At 40.1% G+C, this 23,386-nt stretch overlaps 1 long non-coding RNA gene across 2 annotated transcripts in view; it reads right to left on the bottom strand.

Annotated features, from left to right (window-relative positions):
- The window catches only part of LOC114148912 (uncharacterized), a 99,568-nt gene extending 80,636 nt beyond the window's left edge, over positions 1–18,932 (bottom strand). For both annotated transcript variants that reach the window (XR_003596381.1, XR_003596380.1), the window contains exons 1-2: positions 18,793–18,932; positions 18,330–18,517 (exon numbers count right to left, since the gene is read on the bottom strand). This is a non-coding gene — a long non-coding RNA (uncharacterized LOC114148912). The remainder of the gene's footprint in view (positions 1–18,329; positions 18,518–18,792) is intronic.
- Between the last annotated feature and the right edge of the window lie 4,454 nt (positions 18,933–23,386).

Below are 23,386 nucleotides of genomic sequence, written 5' to 3'. Positions count from 1 at the left end.
GTTAGTTGGACTAGGGACATCTAAATAGTTGCTGGACATTGGCTCTCTAGGGATGGATTTCAGACCCCTGAAAGAAACCTCCAGCTTCTCTGTAAATGAGAGTTGTCAGCTGAAGTGTTTCATCTCATCAGGATGCTTTCTTGCGTAATGTCTGTTCAGGGTTGACTGTAGATTTCTCCCTAGATTCGACTGTGACCAGGCCAACCAACAGCCTACATCACCAGCACTCAGACCAAGCTTAAAACAGCTTTGTGTTGAGTAAGTGAGAGTTGGAAAGTAGACCCACTCAATGTAAACAGAAAGGCCAGGCTACAGTTATTAGTTAGTCAGCTTCATCTCCATGGAGACTCGGGGTGGGGATGGAAGCTTCTTTATCGAAACCTGGCAAGTCCTGATCAGAAACCTGCGGGAGCTCCCACAATGACCTCAGGCATCTCTGAGGCATGAGGTCATCAGGCGATGGAAACACGTCCCATCGGTTTGCATGGACGATACTGGGCGGGAATCCTGGGGCGGCGGTGTCCTTCCTTTGTTGCACAGACATGCAAAATTGACCCCAGCTGTGGTAGCCACACGTTTTATACTGAATAGGCTTCAGACATGTGCAGTTGAGTTAATTTCCACTGCAGTGAGAACTAAAGGCAGGTCTTAGAGGGACAATCGTACAGCTGAGTAAAGCAGGGACCGCCTCCCATTACTGGTGTGTCTGTTACTTTACAAGCAGGCATGACAAAGTGCCTTCAGAGAGAAAAACAAACATGTTTCAGCACAAAGGGGACAGCAATACAAGGCTAGTCAGATTATGAGTCAATAGTTTACTTAGAGAACATGCGGGAGTGATTGATGAGATGCTTGTGGGGGCCCCCGAGAACATGGCCCCTCAAAGCACAAGCCGTCCCTCAAACTTCACTGCATAGGAATCTTGGAGTGGATCCCCTTCTCTGGTTATTCCACGCTGGGCCACGTGTTGAAAGAAAATATGAAGCATTTACACAACGAGCTAGGTTCGGCGTTCACGGTTGTTCACTTCCAATTATTTTATATTGATTTGGGTGATATTTTGTATTCTGTTCACGATGTGATTAAATTTGCAAACGCTCAACATGTCAACTTGAGTTTAGAGGATTTCAGAGAAAAAAAATAAAGTTTTCTTTGTTCTGGAGAAAGCTCTTTGTATTTTGCATTGAGTTTTACTAGAGAACTAAAACACAAGATCTTTAAATCAACTCAATTATGACTATTTTACTTCATTTACTGGTAAAAAGAAAAAAGTGTTGCTGCTGATGTAAAATTAGCAGCATTATTTGCTGTTATGTCCAGCATAATGTTCATTTATAATCAAAACTAAAAAGTAAAAAATTCTTCCCATTTGGATTCAACATCTCTCAAATGAAAAACATATTTATGCCCTTACAGATAACTTCTGTTAATGCAGATCAAACCATTTCTAATGTTAGACAAAGAGTAACTACAAAAAGCACTTTTCAAATTATTTAATTTGGGGAAAATGTAATGTTCTGTAAACCTTTCTGTGGACAAAAGTAACTATTTGTACATCCTGTTACTACCTATGTGCAACAGAACCAAAGAACACCAGCAAGCCCAACTCTGAACGCCTCAAAAAGAAAAAGTCAACATTTTAAGGTGGCCTAATCAAAGTCCAGATTGAATCCAATTGAGATGCTGTGGCATGTCCTTCAAGAAGCCGTTCATGCGAGAAAATCATTCAATGTCTCTGTGAAGTCAAATCAGAAAAAAAAAAAAAGACATGCGCTCACTATGTTCCACACGGACCTAAAAGAGGGACGGACAATGAAAGAAAAAAAGCGGAAAAGAAAGCCAAACAGAGAGGACTGGAGTTTGGGGACCCTTCATCAGAAATCCCGGAATTTGTGCAGATCTGGACGAATCTGTAAACGAGCGGAGAGGCAGCCGGTAAGACAGATCGGACTGCAAAGTTACTGACATCCCGACAGCGGGCCGCCAGCTTTACCGGCAAATTAACGCCTAGAACCGCAGCGTCTGAACTGAAGCGGTGGATTGTGGTGGTGAAGTCTGGAACTGATCGACTGATTTTAATGATTGAACTGATTGTTGTTATTGGGTGCTAAGGTTAACTATTAATCAATGTAGCATTAGCTGTTTATATTTATAAAGTAAATATTTATGATTAATATTAATGTGGAATGTATTTTAAAGTTAGAGAACTTAAGTTTAGTTACTTGTTCATTTAACTTTAATTACTTTGTGGGTTTGATTCACAGTGGTTTGCTTAGTATTATTTATATAGTTTCTCATCATTTGCTTTGTAGTTTGAGTGGAATTAATTTATGTAGAATTACATGCAGATTAGTAATTATTTTTCTTCTTTTGGGTTTGTTTAAAGGTTTTTACCTGCTTTGGACCATTCATGGAATATCATGACACACATTTAATAAATGGAGGATAAGAAATGAAGAAAACTGCTTGGTCCTTTGAGTAAAATCCCTGTTAATAAAAGTCTACATCGATTTATCCATCCCTTCTCAAGTGGGGAAGCTGCATAAATTAGAAAATAATTTGACAGTCTCTAAATTAAATCACTTCAACAAAGCAGAGTGAGACTAAATGGTTTTAGAGACTCAAACTTAAATTGGGAGATGAAACAACTGGGTGCTGACCGAGAGTGAAGGTCCTGCTCCACAGACCTCACATTCAGGCTGGGCAGAAACCTGTAGCTGCTCACATGCAAAAGCCAAATGTCCTCTGGAAAAACAGTCACATCAGACGAAGCTTGAGCTTCTTGGTCACACTATCTGGATTTCTATTACAAATTATTGCAAAACTTTGTCAATATTCTGCTAATGTCAAACACCATTTTGCTGTAGCAATTAAAATCACTTCAGTACGTTTCCTCACATTATTAGTCGCTACAAAAACATGCCGTGCCATGTTCCTCCAAAGGCTTCCTGTTGTCTTATTTGTGGTTTGCGTCGGTTGTTGATCATGTGACTCGTGATGCATAAAATGTTTTTCCATTGCAGTTTTGCAAATTAAACCAATGTCGATATGATCGAAAAAACTCCTAATCCTAGCGCTAAAACTTTATCGAGGAATTAGGGTTTCTTTTAAATGTGGGTTTACATTAAGCTAATTTATGCCTGAAATGTTAAACTATGCAATTATATGGTCAAAGGTGATGCAGTTCCTGACTAGAAGTTTCTCTGGAAAAGTCAATCTGAGGCTCTCAAACTGAAACGCACTGGCCAACGGTCAAGCCAGGTGGTGAATTGTTGGACAAAGTGGAAGGAGTTTTATTTGTGCAATGAATAAAGTGAGTTCTCTTGTTTTAGTTCTCAAGTGAGTTTTCTTGGTTCTAAATGAGAATATGTTCCTCCATTACTTTCTTTTACAGTATCAATTTCTATGCAACATCTGAAACGAGCAAAAGCTGAATATGTTCAGTTGGGGAGGTTGGCTTTGTCATGACCATGATGCTGCATTAAAAAAAACAAAAACAGAATAATGGTTTCTTTCAGCTGCATCCCGACAGTAGATAAATGTCACCCTGCAGCACTTAAACTATTGTAAATCTGAATGATATTCCCACATTGCGTCCTCCTCAGGGGGGACAGGAGAAGCATTGCAGCCTGTCAGCTTTCCTGACAGTTGAAGAGATAAATGTTGACCGTTCTTTGGCAGCAGCTTGCCTGGAAATAAATGTTTACCAGCTCTGGTTACAAATCCCCAGGCATTCCCTCGGGTCCTGTTACCTTCCCAGTGTCAGAAGAATGCTAATATGCTCATACGGGGCTTCGTGGGACACGCGGGGAATCCAGCCTGAGCATGAGCAGGGTCCACCGTGAGGAATGTTTTCCTAGGTGTCGTTTTCTCATTCCTTCCAAAGTCTCTGAGCGCAGGAGTTTAGTGGAGCTCAGGCAGAAATAGAGTTGGGACCAGTGCTGCACAACTTTATGTCCCCCAATCTCCAACCTGCATCAGGCTAAAGGTTTCACGTTATTGAAAATAAATCTACTGTCTGAGGGTCAGCGGCGCATCACGCACCGCTCCTCGGGCACCAAGTGACCAGGGGAGCACAAAAAAAGTTCTAACTCCTAAAAAATCATAAATTGAAGTTTTAAATAATGGCCAACTGGTCATTTTAAAGCTTTTTCTGCTTTGGCACAGATTTGTCTTAGCCAGGACAGACTTAAACAGATCCTCTTCCAAAGAGGCAGGAAAGGATTGTTTAAAGACTGATTTCATAAAAAACAAAGATTAACTTACAAGCCAGAGCTGCAGTTAACACTGAAGGAAACCAAAGACCAACAGGGAACAAGCGGGCAATGAGAGCAACATGTGGACCAGGAGGTTTACAAGCTGAGACGGTGATAACTGAAACGATGGGCAGGTGAGGCAAAATAACTGATGCACAGCAGCTGCTGAGGAGCAGACAACTAAGATAAAACAGCTGAGGGAAATTACAAAAACACAAATACAGAAAAACACTGGGATAAAGGAGGCTATGACTAATTAGAGCATCGGCAAAAACAAGATGGACAAAAAATATGAAATGAAAATGCGAATGAAGGAGGTCTTTGATGGAAAAGGGGAGTAAAAAGAACACAGTGCACAGAAGAAGACAGATTATCAAAATTAAAGAACTAAAGACTAATGGCCAATTCTGCAAGGACAAAGAAAATATTCTCTCTGCCAGGCTGCAAGAACAAAGTTCTCTCTGGCCAGGACATTTCATACTTGACAAGAACTCAAGTGCGGTTTTGGGAAGTCCTCATCCTTTCTATATAATAGATGTCAGACAAAAGTTCTGCTGAGATGAAGGGTGAAGACCAAGCTGCTAGAACTACATATCCAGGGCTTCAGCTACAGACAGAACAAACATCTGTTCTTGCTGAGTATGTATTGGCTTTAAGACTCAGAAGAAAACTTAAACACACCACCAAAGACTTAAAATACAGAGACAAAACCTCCAAAGGAAAATGGCACACAGACGCTGAATCTATCCCAATGTTGGCCTTCCAATGATTGAGCTAGTTTGGGCAGTCACTCAAAGTGGGTTTTCAACCTAAAGTTAGAAACCCACCCTATTCTGGTTGAGAAATATGGCCTCAAATTTAGTCAACAGTTGATTACATTTTAGAAAATGTGTTTAAAGTACTTAGAAACGCAGCAACACTATTGTCTTAGAAAACCGTTGACCGCTCTGGTTAGTATTTCTCAACAAAAAAGAAAACGTAGGCGCCAGGCGCCACTTATTGTCCTCAAGTAACGTAGTTAAATTATTTTTCTCTTCAGGCTATAAAGTTTAATTATGAGGTTACTTAGTGTAATTTAAAGTCAATGCTTTCCAGTTTTTGACCACTTTTTAAAAAAGGAACCCATGAGCATCGTGAGTTTAGTAACTTAGTGACAGTGGTAGTTTTTAAACTGCTACCACTTTCTTAAATATCTTTAAGGCGTTGATTTTCACTTATTTCAGGATCTGCTATTTTATCAATGCACATCTTATCTCTACCCAGTAGTGAAGCTACAAAAAAATTTTAACATCACATAAGACAATTAACTGAACATTACCTCTAAAGCCTCAAGAAAGACCAAGAACATGTTGAATATAAATATTTTAAATTAAATTGTTTTGCTGTACTGTGAAAGAACTAACAGTACTGCCAAACTGCAAGATTTTAACACCCAATCTGCAAAATCAGCTTTTTAACCACATCCAGCACAGTGATGTCACTACCACCATAAAAAAACATGTGTACCCACTGTTTGCACAGAATCTTGGTAAAGCTGATAATATCAGACAAAGTAAGCAAGTGGGTGGTAAAAACAAGTTAAGCATTTGTTTCTCAGGAGTTTGCAGACCAAACCACAGTGATAATTGTACTTTATGGTGCATTTGCCCACCCCCGTATCACTTGGCTTCATGCTCTGATTTAGATGTGTTACATCATGTTTGGATGGGATTTCTTCCCACCTTTCTTTTAGGCAAGTCATTGCTAGCTGTTGGTATACTAAATACCAACACAGGTGGCTGGAAAAGACATTAAATCTTCCTTTTTAGAATGCTTTTATATAAAAATCTAGTTGTAAATTCATCAAGAGAACATGAATGTACTCAGAAGATTAACAACATATCCTGAACAAGCCTTCAGAATCATGACTAAGTTTCTATGAAATGCAGGGTGAGAAGCAGCCAGGCTTTATCCTGAGCACTCCCCAAAATCAAACATGCCATGTTGGGGACATGGACTCAGCTAACTGTGTGTTGCTAACAGTCATAAATAAATTTGTTAAAAGATTCCTCAGTTAAAACATTTACAGACAGATGAGTTCTTCTCAAAATCAGTAACAGCAGAATTCCAAACATTTGGTGACAGCAGCACCTTCAGGTTAAGGTTTTTCTGAAACTGGTTCCCAGAAGATGGAGCAGAAACCTGAAAAGATTTCTTTCCAAGTTCAGTTCGAATTGTACGCACTGAAAGTAAAGACCACATCCTCTGGTGGATTTTCTATTCATGTAGGCCAACAAATACGAAGACAGACGTCTTAGTGTGCCCATATAAATGAAATATGCCAATGATTGAGTCTACAAATTATTCAAATTATTAATAAACAGAAACAACAAAATTGTGTTTCTGTTTCCTTAAAGACTGATGGAGGTTAGTGGTTAACGAACGCGCCGGTTCAGCCTCGTTGTCACGCTTCACGCTGGTTTTATGTTATTTTATTACTAATTCTATTATTTTCCCGATTACTCGAAGAATCAAACCATGTCAAATGCTTTGTCCACTTAGTCAGTCAGAGTTAATCCGCGCGACTGATCTGAAAAACTCGTCCCTTAAAGCTCGGGCAACCAAAACAGTTTCTGTGACGCTTATTAAAAACTCAATAGACAGAAATTGAAGAGCTTCTAAAGCCACATTAGCAGCATTGAATTAAATCTCCCGTTTGTTGCTCATCTCTGCTCAGTGCAGCGGATTTTACTCATCCTGCAGGGCCGGTCCAAAGCTGTGGTATGAGGCCTGGAGCAGAATCTGACCTAGGGGCCCCTCTTGCTGCTAAAACCATCAGCACCTCTAACAGCTTCTCTGTTAGATTTAACCTGGGAGAGGGGGAGTAGTTTAATTATTCAACATAAAAAGCAATAAGTTGTAATCGCAGTTTACTAATTTGTATTTGTGAACAAACAGAGCTCAAACTCAAAGATTAAACTCACAGAATCCGATTGTTGTTATGGTAACAAAACAATCCAACTATGAATATTGAATATTTTCTTTGAACTTTTACAAAGTAAACTTGCCAGCTCCATAAAATCTTACATTTTAGTGTTAAACAATTTAAAATATTTTAATTTATGTTGAAACCATTAAATCAAATTTAGCGCATTGATAATTTCAATAAATAAATGTTACACTTGTATATCTGTGGTCTGTGTTCAAATATTAGCATTTATGGGGCCCCTGGGAGCCTTATGGAGCCGCTGACTTAATTTGGATTAAACAGAAGTGCAAATAATGAATATTCATTTTAACTGTATTTTTTGATTTGTTGCTTTTAAGACTAGTTGTGGGTTTAAATAGCGTTTATCGGCGATATCTTCCAGTGACATTTAAACTCCCAGTAATATTTTTACATTTTCTGTCTACTTACATCTTTTAATACAAAAACACCATGGACCGCCTCGGCACCCTGACCACCGCGCTTAGCAAGTTTTCTGGCTGTAATCATTCGTTGCCAGTTAAGCAGTTTTCCCTCAGCTTTTTTCAATCTTGCTACTCAGATTCAGCTGATTAGATTCACCTATTTCTTGCTCCACAATCACCTGCCTCTGCATTTATATCCCTGGTTTATCATTTGTCAGATTTTTCTGTAACTTCTTAATATCTGGCAGTTTGTTGTGTTTTATATTTGTTTGTTTCTTCCTCATAGAACCCAGTTTTATAAGTAGGCTATGCTTTTATTTGGGTACTTCATTAAATTCCTCTACAAAACTGTGTTGCCTGCCTCCCGAATGTGCTTGGGAACCCAACAATTGCTCTTCTGAATCATAAACAGAAATTATGAGGGAACAATCTTTCCACATAAAGTACAAGTAAATAAAACAAAGAAAGGTAAAAGTAGTAATGTCAAGTTTCGTGGTGCATCTGTTTTTTACAAGTCCAATCCTAAAATGCTTGAATGAATTAGCTTTAACACAGCAGTATCAGATCCCTGCTTTATGTTAATGCTGGATTATTGGAGAGCTACTTTTCTTGCGGCTTTAGAAACAACTATTGTTTGATCTCGTATTAAAAACAGGCTGAAGAAACTTCCCAAGGTAATGAATGTGGTAGGAAATAGTTTTTTGGACTATTTGATTTTATGTTGGCTCAGTGAGATTAAAGGCTTATTAGACATAGACCCCTGGGTTCAGTGGCTGAGGGTCAAGTTTGAGGTTGTATAAAGTTGGGGTTAAATTTCATGATGGGGGATCAGGAAGTAAGAAAATCTTAATTAGTACCAACTAATCTAACTAAAGCTTAGTGTGATCTACCTAAAAGCTACCACCTCTTTATGAAGTTTATAACCTTCCTTCCAAAGTGAATTTCCTCCTTACCCACCCACTTACCTCCCTTCCTTCCTTCCTTCCTCCCTTCCTTCCCTCACAATCACACTTATTGGCTTCCCAATCCTTAATCTCTAAAATATCAAGTTGGTGCGGCTCCTCCCAGCCTCCTGTCCCTCCTGCCTGATGAGATCATGTTCGAACCAGTTCTGTTCAGGACTTTTTAACTGACACAAGCCCAAACAGAGGGGAGCCAAAGTGCTGTTCACACATGAGATGGAGCTGGTTGGGAGCGTGTTTCCGCAGAGCGCCCCGGGCTCTGCGCCGCGTAGGTGTGCCTCTGTGCTGCACTCACGAGACCGGATCATTAGCGCTCCATTTTAATGATGATAATGAGGCTGGAGATGCAATAACTCTTTCATTAAATACTCAGTTGGTCATGTTAAAGGAATCCAAAACAGTGTAAAGGCCCTAATTAAAAATTACACTACATGGATATGCACAATTACATGTATACACTTTATATAACAACTCTGTAATTGTTGCCTTGTAAGTATTCACTGCAGTACTTTAAAACAGTAGTTAAATGAACAGGGTGCTGTTTGGTATGTTGAAGAATTACTTTCTCACTTGGATAATTTCACAAACCACCTATATGTACTCTGTAAATTTGATAAAATTAAGGAAAATTGTATAATTCCCATTTTTGCTTTGAGTCTTCCCAAGTCAACTGATGGTTTTAAAAAGCCAGGTAAACCTATTTTACCTTCTTACAGCTCTTGGAAATGTGGCTAAATTTCCAAGAGCTGTAAATTTAGCCAATTCTAGCTAAATTTACAGTCATGTCAAAAAGAAGAGGATGCAACTGAACTTCAGCAAGCTTTTCCAGGAGCCAGCACAGCGTTCCACTGTGTTTATTCTCCCCTTTCTCCGTATCTAGCAGTACAAAAACTTCAGGAAAGAATCTACTCGCTTTGTCTAAAAGTGTTTCTCAATTATTTTCTGTCATGCCCCTCCTTGGGATCATAATTTTCACGTATTGTGGAATATTGAGGGTCTTGTAAGGTTATAGTTGGTATTGGTTTAACAAATAAGTAAATACTAAATGTTTTAGCACATCAGAAGCAAATTTTCAGCCCCACAACTTTGAAACAATTGTTTAAACTTTTTATTTCAAAGAAAGAACCAGACTTACTGAGCGGGTCAAATCACGTCACTCTATCAAAGCTTTTTAATTTAACGACTTTCTTCCGGCAATATTGCGTTTTTATTCTGCCAATATTTAAACTATTCTGCTAATACGACATGGTTCTCGTAGTATTATGATTGGATTCTTGTATTTGAAAATATTAATTTTCAAATATTGGCCATAACTCTGCCGTACTTGCTTTACTGACCTCTGCTGCTGTTTGTCTTTTCACTGTCAGACTTCTCCATCTCTCCTCTATGACGGTAACTATATCTCAAAACATCCGCGCTTGTATCCCTCGAGTCGTTTTTTCCCCCCTCTGCTCCATTTACAGCAGGGCTGAGCTACTTCTGCTGGCTGGAACAGGTAGCCTGTTGATTAGTTTGAACACTGATGCCACCTAGTAGCCAGAGGCTTGTTTATCAGTTAAGCATGAATAAAGACAGTCCTGCTTCTTGCACCCCTCCTCCATACACACCCCAACACGCCCCCAGGGTTCAGGGTGGGATCAAAACGTACCCCGAGCCCTGCATCCCTGAAATAATCCTCATGAATTGGTTAAGAAAAAATACCACTGAGCAAATCATTTACTAACACTAAACATGATCCTCTTCCAACTACCAACGAAGATTGTCTTATTGGCCGAAGGTGGGGGCTGAAAACTTTATAGTGTGTACTATTGTCCCATGCATCTATGACTTGTAGTTTCGGAGACTGTGTGGTTTGGAGACTGTCCCTTGACAGAAGTAGCAGATATTTGGACTCTTTGATAAATCTTGGAGCATAAATGCCAGAATAAAAACATCCCCATAAGAACTCCATTACTTTCCATCATTCTCAACATGTTACTGATTTTATTTCGGTTTCCTGCTGAAAATGAAGACAGAAGGTCAAGTGGATTACTGGATGAGCGGAAGTTTGACAATGGCAATGTTGCATTGCCGTTCCTGAGGTTTAAAACTCAGACGGAACAAAACATCGTGTTGTCTGACACTCTTATTAAGCTTGAGGCTTCGCCATGTGGCCCCTGCTTGTTCTGGTTGAATTTCTGGAACTGATGCTTGAGTTTGGAAGATGCAGACACTGAAGAAGCATGCCTCTGCCTGTCTGGGTAAGAACAGATACGTGTCAGCAGTGCAACATCATTTCACTTCAGGCCATCTCCACTCTTCTATCAGAGACAAATTAATAGGTTTTGGAAGTACTCGGAAGAATTACTGCATGGGTGTTGTGTCTTCGACTCATCCCTGATGTGGTGCCTGGCGGAGGTTTGAGACAGTGCATGTCGCGTCATTGTGAAAGTCTCCATGTTGGCGGGTGGTCCAGCAGAGAGTTGGCCCATTTCTCTCTCCTCACATTAACTTTAAGAGACTTCAGAAGGAATTAAATTAGTTTCCATATAACTTGTCCTTTGCCTCAGATCTTATCGTCTGAGCAATGCCAAATGTTTGGTTTACAGGAAGACATGCAGAAAATATAATATTGTGACTTTTTAAGTGCTTATGCAGAAGGCAAGAGGACTTCTCTTGCTTCTGTAAGTGGTTTCCCTCTCATCCAAAAGGTTTATTCAGTTCTGAACATGACTGGAAGTAACAGTCTTAGAGGTTTTAGTGAGAACAATCCCACTAATGGTAAAATTAATAAACCACACTCCCTAATATGCACATCCATACCAATACAGATCGATAGGTAAAGTGAAGACACTTTACCTGAACAAGGGGCACATCAAAATGTGGATGGGGGAGCTAGAATCTACCCACAACCTTCTGACTGCAAGACGTAAACCCAGTGAACCACAATCGTCCAATGGGGCAATTAGGACACAAGTCACTGGCCCTACTCTTCTTTCAGCTCAATCTTTGGGTTGTGGTTGCATGACAATCCAAATATGTCCATAATGACGCCATCCAACGTTTAATATTACACATATCCCAAGGTGTGAATTGCTGAAGAACCAGTTGTGGAGACGAGTCAAAGCTCCAGAAAAGGCTTTAGAAAGACAAAATCCTGTTCATTGTTTTATGTTGAACATAGATGGCCTTTCATACTCCATTCTCAAATCACCTGTGTTCCCTTGTAAAATGTGGTCACTTCTGTCTTCCGTTGAGAATTCTAGCACCTTAATATATAAATGAACTGCTGTTTTTCTTGGCCCAAGAAGTTTGCTCTCCCATGTTGTGTAATCTGTTTGTGCTGCAAGAACAGCACAAACGGATATATAATAGTTGATGTACAACTTATGATTCCTCAATACATAGGACTGCATAAACAACAGAGCTGAGCTTGTGTTTGAGTGTTTTATCCTTGGGATCCACCAGTATTGGAGTTGTTTGGTTCAAAATGCACCCAAAATTTTTAAATTGCTCATAGTCTTTAACCAAAGACATAAGAGAAATCCTTCAACCACTAAAATACAAAAGCACTCCATTTTTGTTTACATTTTGTGAAGAAAGGCAGATAAGCTCAGTGTCTTTTTCAGAAGTTTTTGTGTTGTTTCCTTCAGTGGTTCTTGGTGCAGCGCCACCACAAAGAGGAGGTGGGGATTACAAGTTGCTCAAAGGATTTGGCTGGTTTGAAAGTGCAGCGTGAAAGAACCGCAGCAAATGAAAATGGAAAAAATTTTGCAATTTTGGTCGGCAATTAAACCAAGTCTACAGGACTATCAGGTGGGTAAACACCCTCTGTTTCTTTGTAGCTGGATTCAAAGTTTCAAGGGTCACAGCACATAGACGTATCCAGGACGTTTGCCACAACTGTCACATTCCTTGTTTCAAGGCACTACTGGACCACAGACTACATCAGAAACATTTTTCCTGGGCTAGGGAGAAAAAGTACTGGTTTGTTGCTCAGTGGTGTTATTAACACCCGACCAGCTGCTTCGATGCTGTAATTCATGCAAAAGGAGCCCAGACAAGTACTGGGAGCAGATACTGTGGATGAACCTCTCAGCAGGCACCACATTTCTGTATTAAAAATCTTGGTTGTTTTTTGGAATTGAATTATTGAAGTGTATCGGGATAAATCTCACTTCGTCCAGATTTTACAGAGATGTCTGATGAGAAAAACAAAACAGGGAAACTGTACCAACTCTAAAATCTGTAATCTGACTTTAGGACTGGGCCATGCGGCGAGGGAGCTAAAAAAAAGAGAATCCTAGGTTTAGCTTTGACGTTGGGAAGGTTTGAGTCGTTTGTCAGGTTGGCACTTAAGCGTGGACAGACACACAGAACATAACTCCATGTCAGCAGTGGAAGTGTTTGTTTTGGATACTGTCCGTGTTTAATAGATGTGTCCAGCAGCCAGACTTTCTTCACAGTGACACATATGACTTGTGTCTGGCTGCAGCCCAATAAGTTTTGCTTTTGAAATTTCGTCAGTAAGAAGAGATGTGCTGATAGAAGCAACGTTGGTGTGTCCTTACACCAGCTGGGGCTTAACTCCCCTAATAAAACCTGCCTATGTTTACAGGTGTAACCTCCAGACAATGGGAATATAAAGGCATCACTGGTATGCATGCTGGAGCTGCTGGCAGAGTGGATTGACTGCGTCGTAACTAAGACTACAGGGTGGAAACCATGCAGGAATCTGAAGTCTGTAAACTGGCAGAGAAGGATGGCGGTGGTATACGGTTTAAGGGCAGCGCCCAGAGGAATCCAACAGTGACGGTCAGGAGAAGAATGCTGAGGTCTGTGCCAGGGAACCTCAGTGGCGGCAAGTTTCCACACCGCAAGTCTGTGCAGGGATATCCGTGTGGATCAGGGTGACCTCGGCGTGACCCGCTTACTGATCATACATTGAACATTCAGTGGTATAATTAAGTCAGAAGTTCTGGATTTTGCTTCTTCTGCTGAAAAGTTTCTATTTTCAGCTTGTTTGGACCTAGCTGACTGGGAACATCCATCTTTCTTCACACCCTGTGTTGATTAATAGTCATGATGGAGGCATTGAATCCTTCCCATTGTTCCAGCTGACAGCTCTCTTGTTGGAGCAACGTTTGCCGTCAGTCAGCAGCTGCAGCAGCTCAGAAAGGTCGGGGACCGTTCTCTAAACTGCACACTTGTTTGCAGAATCACACTAATGCAGTCATTTGTTTCAAGAATGAAAATCTGAGGAAGATTTCACTCTTCTTTCTTGAACATTGGCTGATTTTGTTATTTTTCCTCCACTTACTCTGGACCAGCATTTATTGGTGATTGAAAATCCAGCCTTATTTCCATCACTATATCAGAGAACAAGCAGATCCCAGTAACAACAACATTAGCTTGCTTCCACCAAAAGAACTTTCATTCTTGAACCACTTCAGTTTGGTTGCCTTCAAAAGTTGGTGCTTTGTTGAGCGGTGACGCCTGTTTCCACCAGTTTGGGGAATGAAGGACAGAGGGTGTTGCACACAATGTGGTAGGAGAGCGTAGCAGCAAGATGGCGGAGCCGGTTGAGCTCTGAATGGAATTGTTTATTTGCATATTTTAATGTATTTCTAATAATGTACAAAAATTTGGGAAATTTTTTCTATATGATTAATCAATTCAATGGTTGTTTACCAAAATAAGTCAATTGCAGTCAAAAAAAGTAATGAAATTAATTTATGAACTATACATAGATTATAGTGGACCGAAAGCGAGTTCAGAAAGCTTCAGAGCTTTATTTCCATGAAACAGATCTTCCGTTCATCTCCAGCTTTCCCCCCAGGACTTGCTCTTCGGCTTATTCCTCAATGATCTCCTCCGTCTTGTTTGGTTTATGGATGAGGAGTTTGTTTCCACGCTGGCTCACAGTCGTCCAACAGAGTCTCGTTCATGACCTCCTGCCTGGTTCTCCGCAGCTGCAGTCGTAGGAGTGACAAAGACTTCAAGTTGGAGCGGATGTCCGACTTTCCTGATGGGCAGATAAACTGTTGTCATCCAATTTTTCCAGAGATTTTAAGGACATTCTCGCCTACTGGTGGAGTTTGCAACAATCATGATGTTTGTGAGGATTCAGCATGTGGCTGGAATACAGAAGAACTTGGACCGAAGCTCCAGGTTTTTGTCTCACTGTGGTCTCATCTGGTATCCAGCAGGCAGATTATATTACTAAACCTGCAGAAAAAAAAGGTGTAATTACAAGATAATTAGATGTATCATATCCTGACCATCCCAGCGTGATGAAAGTTGAACCAGAGTGCAAACAGTTACGCAAGCTTTTTGCCTCTTTTTACAACATTAATCATCTAATTGGAATAATGGTAACTTAAAACGACAAAATGTTTTCATGTGCTAGTGGTGCAGAACCAAAGCAGGACAGTCGTCCTTCCATCCCTGAGAACGCCCTTGGACTCACACTGACGCCGTCCTTTTGGGACTCGGTTACCTCAGTGAAAGAGGTTAAAGTAACAGAAACTCAGTAATAAAAACATCCCACAGAGTCATTTTCAGCTCCTGTTCTATGGCTGAATTACCTGGAGATTTCCCTTTGTGATTTCAGCCGTTTCCTGCACAAAGACACTTATGCAACACGCCCATGTTCACATAATGTTCTTCTGCTAGATTGTGGTATCATTGCTGCGTAGTCTTCAATTACTAAATTCCCACAATGGACATAGAAATGAGTTTAAGGGAATATTTTTGCTTTCTTGCAAAAATATTCATTCTTGAATGAATAGTTCATGAATATTTCTTGAATGAATATCAAGTCAAGTACTTGATATCGGACTTGACTACGATATCAAGTAGTCAAGTGTTCCTGTCCTCATGTTTTCCAGGCCTTTATTTGACTGGCATGGCTAGTAGGTCCTCTATTTGGCTAGCTTTGGAATCCAGAGGTAGCGTAGCGATAGTAGAAGAAATCGTATGTTATTAATAGGGAAAATGATGAAACCACAATAGGAATCCCAACTCAGACAAAAATGGGCAACACAATAGCACCAAGGAGGACACATTTATGGCAAAGTTTTCATCTTGTATGTGATTTTATATGAGGAATAAAATTGAAGGAAGAGAAATTACTTTAACACTTGACAGACTGACGCTATGAGCAGGGATTTAAAAGCTATCACTCAGCAATCTGTCATTCATTTGGCTCAGACACTGAGAAAAGACGAGTCAGTGGTGCATAAAATGTATCTTAGGAGTAAAAAAATTCTGATTTGTTTCATATTCTCTTTTTAACAAACCCGACCCACGTTTCCTTTGCTGAAGAAACGTTGAAAGTCCAAGCTCTCCCTTTTCCCATTAGATTATGTTTCTGTTGACAAAATCTGGTTTCTGCAGTAAAACTAAAACAAAATGGAGTCTGGTGGTCTCTGAAGAGATGTACCCCCTCCATCTATGGATACTGCCCCGGTGCAGTGCCATTTGGTTAAGACAGGCATGAAAACTGTGCCTTTTAGAACCGATACGACTATTCTGGCACAGAGAAGCGATCCTACATGTTTGATCAAATACAACCTATTTCTGAGTATTACTGATTCACTTATTTCACTATTCAGGCAAATTTAGTTATACAGATATTTCACTTTTCCAGTACTTCTGACTACAAGATTTCTGTGACAGTGTGTAAATAGTAAATTATGGCACAAATACTTATCACACTTTGGTTCATGTAATGTTACATCATGAGATTGGTGGCCTCTTTTTGTTCTGGCGTCTTTTTCCAACATAAATGAACAGTGCGGACAAGTTGTGTTTTGAACTTCCATGATCTTGACATTTGGAATATTCAGCTAAGATTTATGAAATAGAAAGCTAGCTGCTGGTAGACCAGCAGAACTGTTTTGTCGTGTTTATGAAAAAAGAAGAGAATCCGATCGAAATTCCACAGCCCAACAGACAGGACTCCAAACAGAGCTTGATGTTGGCTACATGCCATGTGGCGTTCTTATTTCCCTCAGCTGCAGGACAGGGATGACTGTTAAAGCTGGAAACAAAACCCATTAATGACGCACAAGAAGAGGTGTATGGGTGAGGGACGAAAAGTCAAAACTGGAAGAGTTCAAACAAGAGCTGGTGCAGCGGAAGAAAGTGTAGCTGAGACAATAAAAGGGTGAGTGGTGGAAGAATAAAAGGTTTTGGCCTGGAAACTCCAGCTTCCCTGCAAATCTTTAGTTTGGCCTCTTTGTGTGAGATGACTTCACACGGCGCACCTGAATACACAGATTTACACACAAGCTTGGCCGCAGCTTCTGAAGCAGAGTGTCTGAGATCACGCACAGCTGCTGGGAATCAGCAGAGCTCTGTGAAAAAGGCCTCAAAACGCCAAATCTCTGCGTGATTTCTCTTCTCTACACACTCTACTGCATTTCTCTGCTTTGATTTTACTGTAATAGATAACATTTCATCCAGATTACACCCTGAACCTTTTTCCAAAAGAACTTACCTACAGAAAGCTTCACTTAGTTTTTAATATATCAAATTTTAAATTAATTTGACCAACAAATTCTGCAACAGATGAAGAAAGATGAATCTTTGTGTTTAGAAAGAGTAAAACTGATTTTTTTAAACAGCAGTAACAATCTAAAGAAGCTAATGAACAGAACTCCTTCAGTGACAGACTGTCGCATCATGGGAGCACAAAGGAGCGTTATCACATGTCCTTCCTCCTAACAGCTGCTAGACAGACATAAGTGTCTCTTTGGACCTTCCACAACGGTTCTTAATAATTATGGCTAAACAAAGAAAGACCCAACTAATGTTTTTAACTATAAATATAAACAAATTCAGGTTTTAGCAGTTTAAATGTTTTTTTAAAGAAATAATTACATTGAATTACCACAACAATGGTAATTATACTAAAAGATACTAAAATTACCTGCAATATTTTTTAAACAATATTTTTGTTGAAAATATTGTTTTCATTTGTTTTAAAATAAAGAAAAACAAACATATGGTTGCTTAAATTTGACATTTCCTAGGTCTAATCAAAAACTGTGTCTTCTTTCGAAAGGTCAGGTAACATTTGTGGCTCTAACTGAGTTTTAGTTAACTGGACACAGGACAAAAATGGTTCATTGGATTGTAAAGGTTGCAGAGCCCTGCTCTAGAACAATTACTGACAGAACAAACTCAATGAAGTGTTTACCTTCCTGTTGTTTTGCAGATTATCCATATTCTTCTAAATAATGTGTTTTTATGGACAAATATACAAAGTTTGGACATTTTTTAAATTGCACATTTATTAGAACCTGAGAATAGCTACTACTAGTAATGCTACAGAAGCCTACTTTAATTTGTTCTTCCAAAGACACCATAGCTAGATTTAATGCACAAGAGCTAAATTATTAGCTACCTACACAATATATAGTTCAACCAAAACCTAAAACTATAACTTCAAATTAGAAAAAAAAGATGTCTGGCTGAATTAGTGTAGCTGCTCTACATCAGCAAACTCCCATTATGAGCCATAGGCTTTAATGTTACTGGTTTGTACCTAAATCAACCACATCTGAACCTTTAAGACATGAGAGTAACAATTATTACCCAAAAGAAAAAAACATATACTGGTATATTACACTGATTATTAGTAGAACTGTAATACCCGAAACTTTTAGTTTGTAGTGCTTAGTTGGTGGTAGTCTATTACATGGCTGGAACTCATTGGATGTGTAATTGTACTCACAGTTGCCTCAGGAGATCTCATCCGTGATGTCCAGTCAGTTTCAAACCCTTATGTCCAGGTAGGTGAACTTTAAAGTTCTGGTTCTGGTTCTCTGCCCACGGCTGGAATGAACTTGGGCCTCAGGGTTAGCAGAGGCAGCTTCCTGAGCGCTTCCGTTGCTACAGCTTGAGTGACGTCTCTTCAAAGCCCTACATTAGATTTTGCACAAATCCCAAATTAGTTCACAAAACAAATTACAAAAAGACATGTAATACAAACTCCCATATGATGCTTTCAGAAACTGCTTGCCTATTAGCACACTGAAGCTAACAAAATAAGTATGCTAATCGCCTTCCTAACAATCTACAGGCTCCATTAAACGCAAGTAACAGCACTAAACAATTTTCTGAATCTGATTTACAACAAATGACATCAGAGGTCCGAACATTAAAACAAGTTACTAACTGTTAAAACTAAAACTCACACTATGAAAATCTTTAGCGAAGCGCCGCCATTCTTCCTTTCCGTTTCCCCACGTATCGCTCTTCCCCTATCGGACTCAAGGTCCCGCCCCGTCAAACCTTAATCTTTCCTGATTGGTCAACTGTTATTGACAGACACCTGTTCGTCCAATTGCATTGCAAAATAAATATCGGTCATACGAAGTTCAAGGTACGTTCAAAATAGAGGAAATGAGAGATATGACGTTTTCAGACGTGTCTATTTTGTTACACATACATATATACGCCTGAAGTAGAAGAAATTACTTGTCATCATGAGTTATGAGTTTCTGTACTTGATTACCAATTAATATCTGTGCTGCTATCCAGGTCTGTGAGAGCCACCATTATGACTGGGTTCTCGTGTGCTTACTTCATCCAACGACTTTCTGATTAGTTTTTATGTATTTTTTATTTATTTATTGCTTATATTTTGTCTTTTTCCAGACTGAACAGCTTCAGAGATTATTTAGTTCAGTTAGTTTATACAACAAAACAATAACTTCACAACAAATGTTATCTCAAGGTACTCTACAAGACAAGCCGATCGAGTTTATGTGCAGAAATCAATCCAATCATTGATTCACATTCAATCACATATATTCCAGTCTGACTCGTAAAACAATGCACTGAAATTCATTTTATTGCACTGATTGGTACAAAGTTTCTAGTGTATTGCATGAAGTCATAGACTTTGCAGCAACTACTGCTCTAGGACAAGCATGTGTTGTCAACTTGGCAGCAATCTGAACATGCAGGTGGTGACAGTAGAAAGACAAACTCCATCTGAACCATAATTCGAGTGCGAGCTCAGCAGGAAGTCATCCAGACTTTGTCCCTTTAAGAAACGTATGTAGGAGTTAACTATTTCAGTTCATGTGAGATGTTATTGATGGATAACACTATCATCAGCATATTTATTGCTAAATATGAAATGTAACAGAAATGAAATGGGAATAACAGATGCGAAATGTTTCCACGCCGAAGGTTTAGCGCAATCCCAACCACAACCTGGCTTTTGGTCAGGATTTCTCGACCTGAACTCTGGTTTGGTTCTGATTCCTTCAGAATCAATGAGTGGAGGACGCAACAGAGAACTACAGAAGATCATTAAAGCCGGGCATGATAAAAAGCTTTCTGCTCTGGCTCTCTGCAGGTGGATGAATCCTCTTCTTCACAGATGAGTTTTTTTCAGTGAGGTCTTCACCTCCTCAGAGTCCCAGCATCTTACACCAATCACTTCTTGGATGTGTAAAATCCTGAAGCCATTTGTTAAAACTGCTAGTGCCTCGTTCATAAACAAACCCCATTTCCCTCCCCTCTGTTTTCCACTGCCGAGATGGACGGTTGAATGGTTATAATGAGAGTTCCAGCATCCAGCTATTTTTAAGGCAGGAGACAGACTGTTATTGAGCAGGAGGTAGCGAGGCCTTTGGGGACGGAGGATTATTCCATGGACCTGCAGGCTGCAGACTTTATGGGTCTGAAAATATCTGTCCTGCCACGCTCCTCCCGAGGCAATCACAAACTGCAGCCATCCAGAAACGAATGTGGGATCTGCTGAAACTGTCATCTCTCCCCAATATTAACCCAAGTTCAGGTCAGAATCTTTGCTTTTCGATATGCAGCAGTTCTTTATAGGAGCTGCTGAATCTTTATCAGTTCACATCTCTAACAGTTCAGCTTCTTATTTCTTCTTATTTGGACCCTGGGACGAATAGTCTCTACAGTGGTAGAGAATAATGGGGATCCTTAAATAAACAAATAAATTTATAGCAGCAGAAGATGTTAAAAGTCCCAAAAGTAACCTGACCTGGATTCATATGGGCCAGTAAAGCAATGCTGACTACCTTATTGTAAAAATCCGTATCAAATGTTCAGTTTTGGGCTGTATGGTGGAGCAGTTGGTAGCACTGCTGCCCTGCAGCCAGAAGGTTTCAGGTTCAAATCCTACTCTGAGGTCTTTCTGCGTGGAGTTTGCATGTTCTCACCATACATGCACGGGTTCTTTGTAGGTACAAAGACCAAAAAACATGAATGTTAAGGCCTCCACGTGCTCTGGGGTACTTCACTCCTCAAAGGTCAAGTCATACTCCAGACAGAATCAATGCAGACATCCGTCAGATACGTGTGCTCAACGGTAAATCTTTATATCACATTGAACTGTTTTGTATGTGACACCAAGCCGATAATGTGGAGAGTCAGCACAACTTGTTGCCCAACTCACTTATCACACTTGCTAGTATCCATTTGGATTGTGGGAAATGAAGGAATTTGTCACAAAAAATTGTAGGCAATCAGGAGGTACGATGGGTTATGAAATCCCAACCGCCAGACGACAGTGTGCGCAGAGTCTGCACAAAGTGTACAGTTTGCCTGAGTATGTGGGAGCCTTTAGGAAAAATGTCCTGTGTTGTCCTGGCAACCAGTCCAGTGTTTACCCCGGCTTTCGACCAATGACCATTGGTACCAGACTCATGTGACCCTTCAAGGACAAGCAGGTAAAGACGATGGATGAATGATCAGTTTTGTCGCCAGTCAGTTTGGTCCTCAGTGAGAAAAGATGCAACAAAAGTTGGAGTTGGAACCTCGTGGTGTGAACCCGTAATTATTTTATAGATCCCTGTTCCTAATCCAGGAAAGGAAAACAGACGATCAGGTTAGTGCTTTAGCCGTGTGACTCTGTTTAGCCGGGCTGGAAAATCCATGGATTGTTGAAGTTGAATTGGAGTGATTTTCTGAACTTTGACTGGATCAGGGTGATCTCTCGGGTTTTCAGTCTTTCATTCTTCCTGCAGAGTTTGTTGCTCTGAACAGGTGGCATGTTCCTGTAAAACTCGGCCTACCTTCTTGAAAGTCCAGAGGCCTTCTTGTCTTCAGCAGATCCTCTGATTCTCTGGTTTCTGAGGCTGTTTGGATGCGAACTGATGCTGGCTGAAGCTTTTCTTTCTGCTCCTCTTTTATAGCAGCCAGTCTGTGGCCAGACTCTCTCACACCTTCACTGTGTACTAATCATGTGACTGTGCTGAAATTTGCTGATAGTTTGAGGAAAACACAGTAAAAGTCTGCTTTTGTTATCAAGGTTTTGACTTAATAGCCTCTTTGTAAGGAGATAATTTGCATCTGATCACGCTGCACAAAAATTTACAAAGTTTTCAAAGCACAACATCTGTGTGGTGGTGCGTTGGTGACAGATAAAGGCCATGACCTCGACGGGATAACTCAAAGGGTTTCTTTTAAAGTTCCATCACTGCAGCTGTATAATGCCTCCTTTCTTTGCCCTTCCTTTTGGCATTTTAAATCCTTCAATAAAAACGATGACCGCCTGATTCTGGCCGGACTCATGTGTGCTTTGGCACAACCAAACACACCAGTGGACCACAGAGTAATAGTAATAAAAAAAATCACATCCTGATGAGTCATGTGTGCATTTTGTGCTGGAAGAGGAAACAAATAAACCAAAGCAGTCAGGATCCATCCTTCACCCTTTACTCAATCTGCTGGACTCAGCAACAAGTCCTTTGGTTTGTTTGAATCCTCCTGTAAACAACATGACGGTACAGTTACACATCCGGACTATTACCTTGGAAGGTAATCAGTAGGCTGATTAGAGAGGCGTTCGCTGGGTTTGTATATGGAGCAGATAATGGAAACAAACAAGGGTCAACCCATTGACCCTGAGATCTGTTTGGCATTTAAAGTTACATCCAGTGAAATCCAGCAGAAGAATGTTCAGATACAGCAGCAGAGCAAAGTAACAATATCGTCCAAAATGTCATTTATTTCAGTGACTTAATTCAAAAAGTGAAACTTTTTGTCACAGAGTGGTAGATTTAGCTTGGTGAATTAAACCACAAAAACAAACAAAACCAGCATGGAGGAGACCCGCCTGCGGTTCTGTTGAGGAAACCCAGGTTGCTTTGATTATCAGCTCCTCTGCAGTATTGGTTCTGTTTTTCCTTTTCACAACTGCCAATAGATTTTCTGTTTATGTCAGACTCGTTTAAGGTGTGCAAACTAGTCTGACACTAGTCTTCAATCACCATGATTGAAGCAGGTATTAGTACTTCAGGCAAAGCGGGCCGGTACCATGTCCTGCTTAAAGGTGAACCTCCATTCCAGTGTCAACAGGTTTTTCTCTGGGCGTCGACCTCATCCTCCTCCAGATCTAACATGCTAATAACAGAGCTAATTTTTTGTTTAGCGACTTAGCATGTTTGCTAACTTTGAAATGTTTAGCACATTTAGCTTTCATAGTGCATGTAAATTATAATGTCAAAAACAAACTGATGCTAAAGCGTTGCAGTCTATCAAGGGCAGATACAATGTGAATTGATGTTAGCGCTTTAGCTTCTGCAAAATACCATGTTGAGCTTTAGCCTTAGTGGGCACATATAACTTTTTAGTTAGCTGTGCCCACTACTGTAAAAAACTAAAACTGTAACAGGAAATTTAACTGATTTTTATTAAATCTTTGTATTTCCTCCTTTATGTTTACATTGTGAACAACATGATAAATGGTCCACCTGATGTAAAACTCCCATCAGACAGACATGACTTCTCCTGCATGTGTGCAAC

The sequence above is a fragment of the Xiphophorus couchianus genome, chromosome 7 (genome assembly GCF_001444195.1).
Source record: "Xiphophorus couchianus chromosome 7, X_couchianus-1.0, whole genome shotgun sequence".
Taxonomy (NCBI): domain Eukaryota; kingdom Metazoa; phylum Chordata; class Actinopteri; order Cyprinodontiformes; family Poeciliidae; genus Xiphophorus; species Xiphophorus couchianus.
Note: the sequence above shows the minus strand (reverse complement) of the source record. Positions and strands in the feature narration are given on the sequence as shown.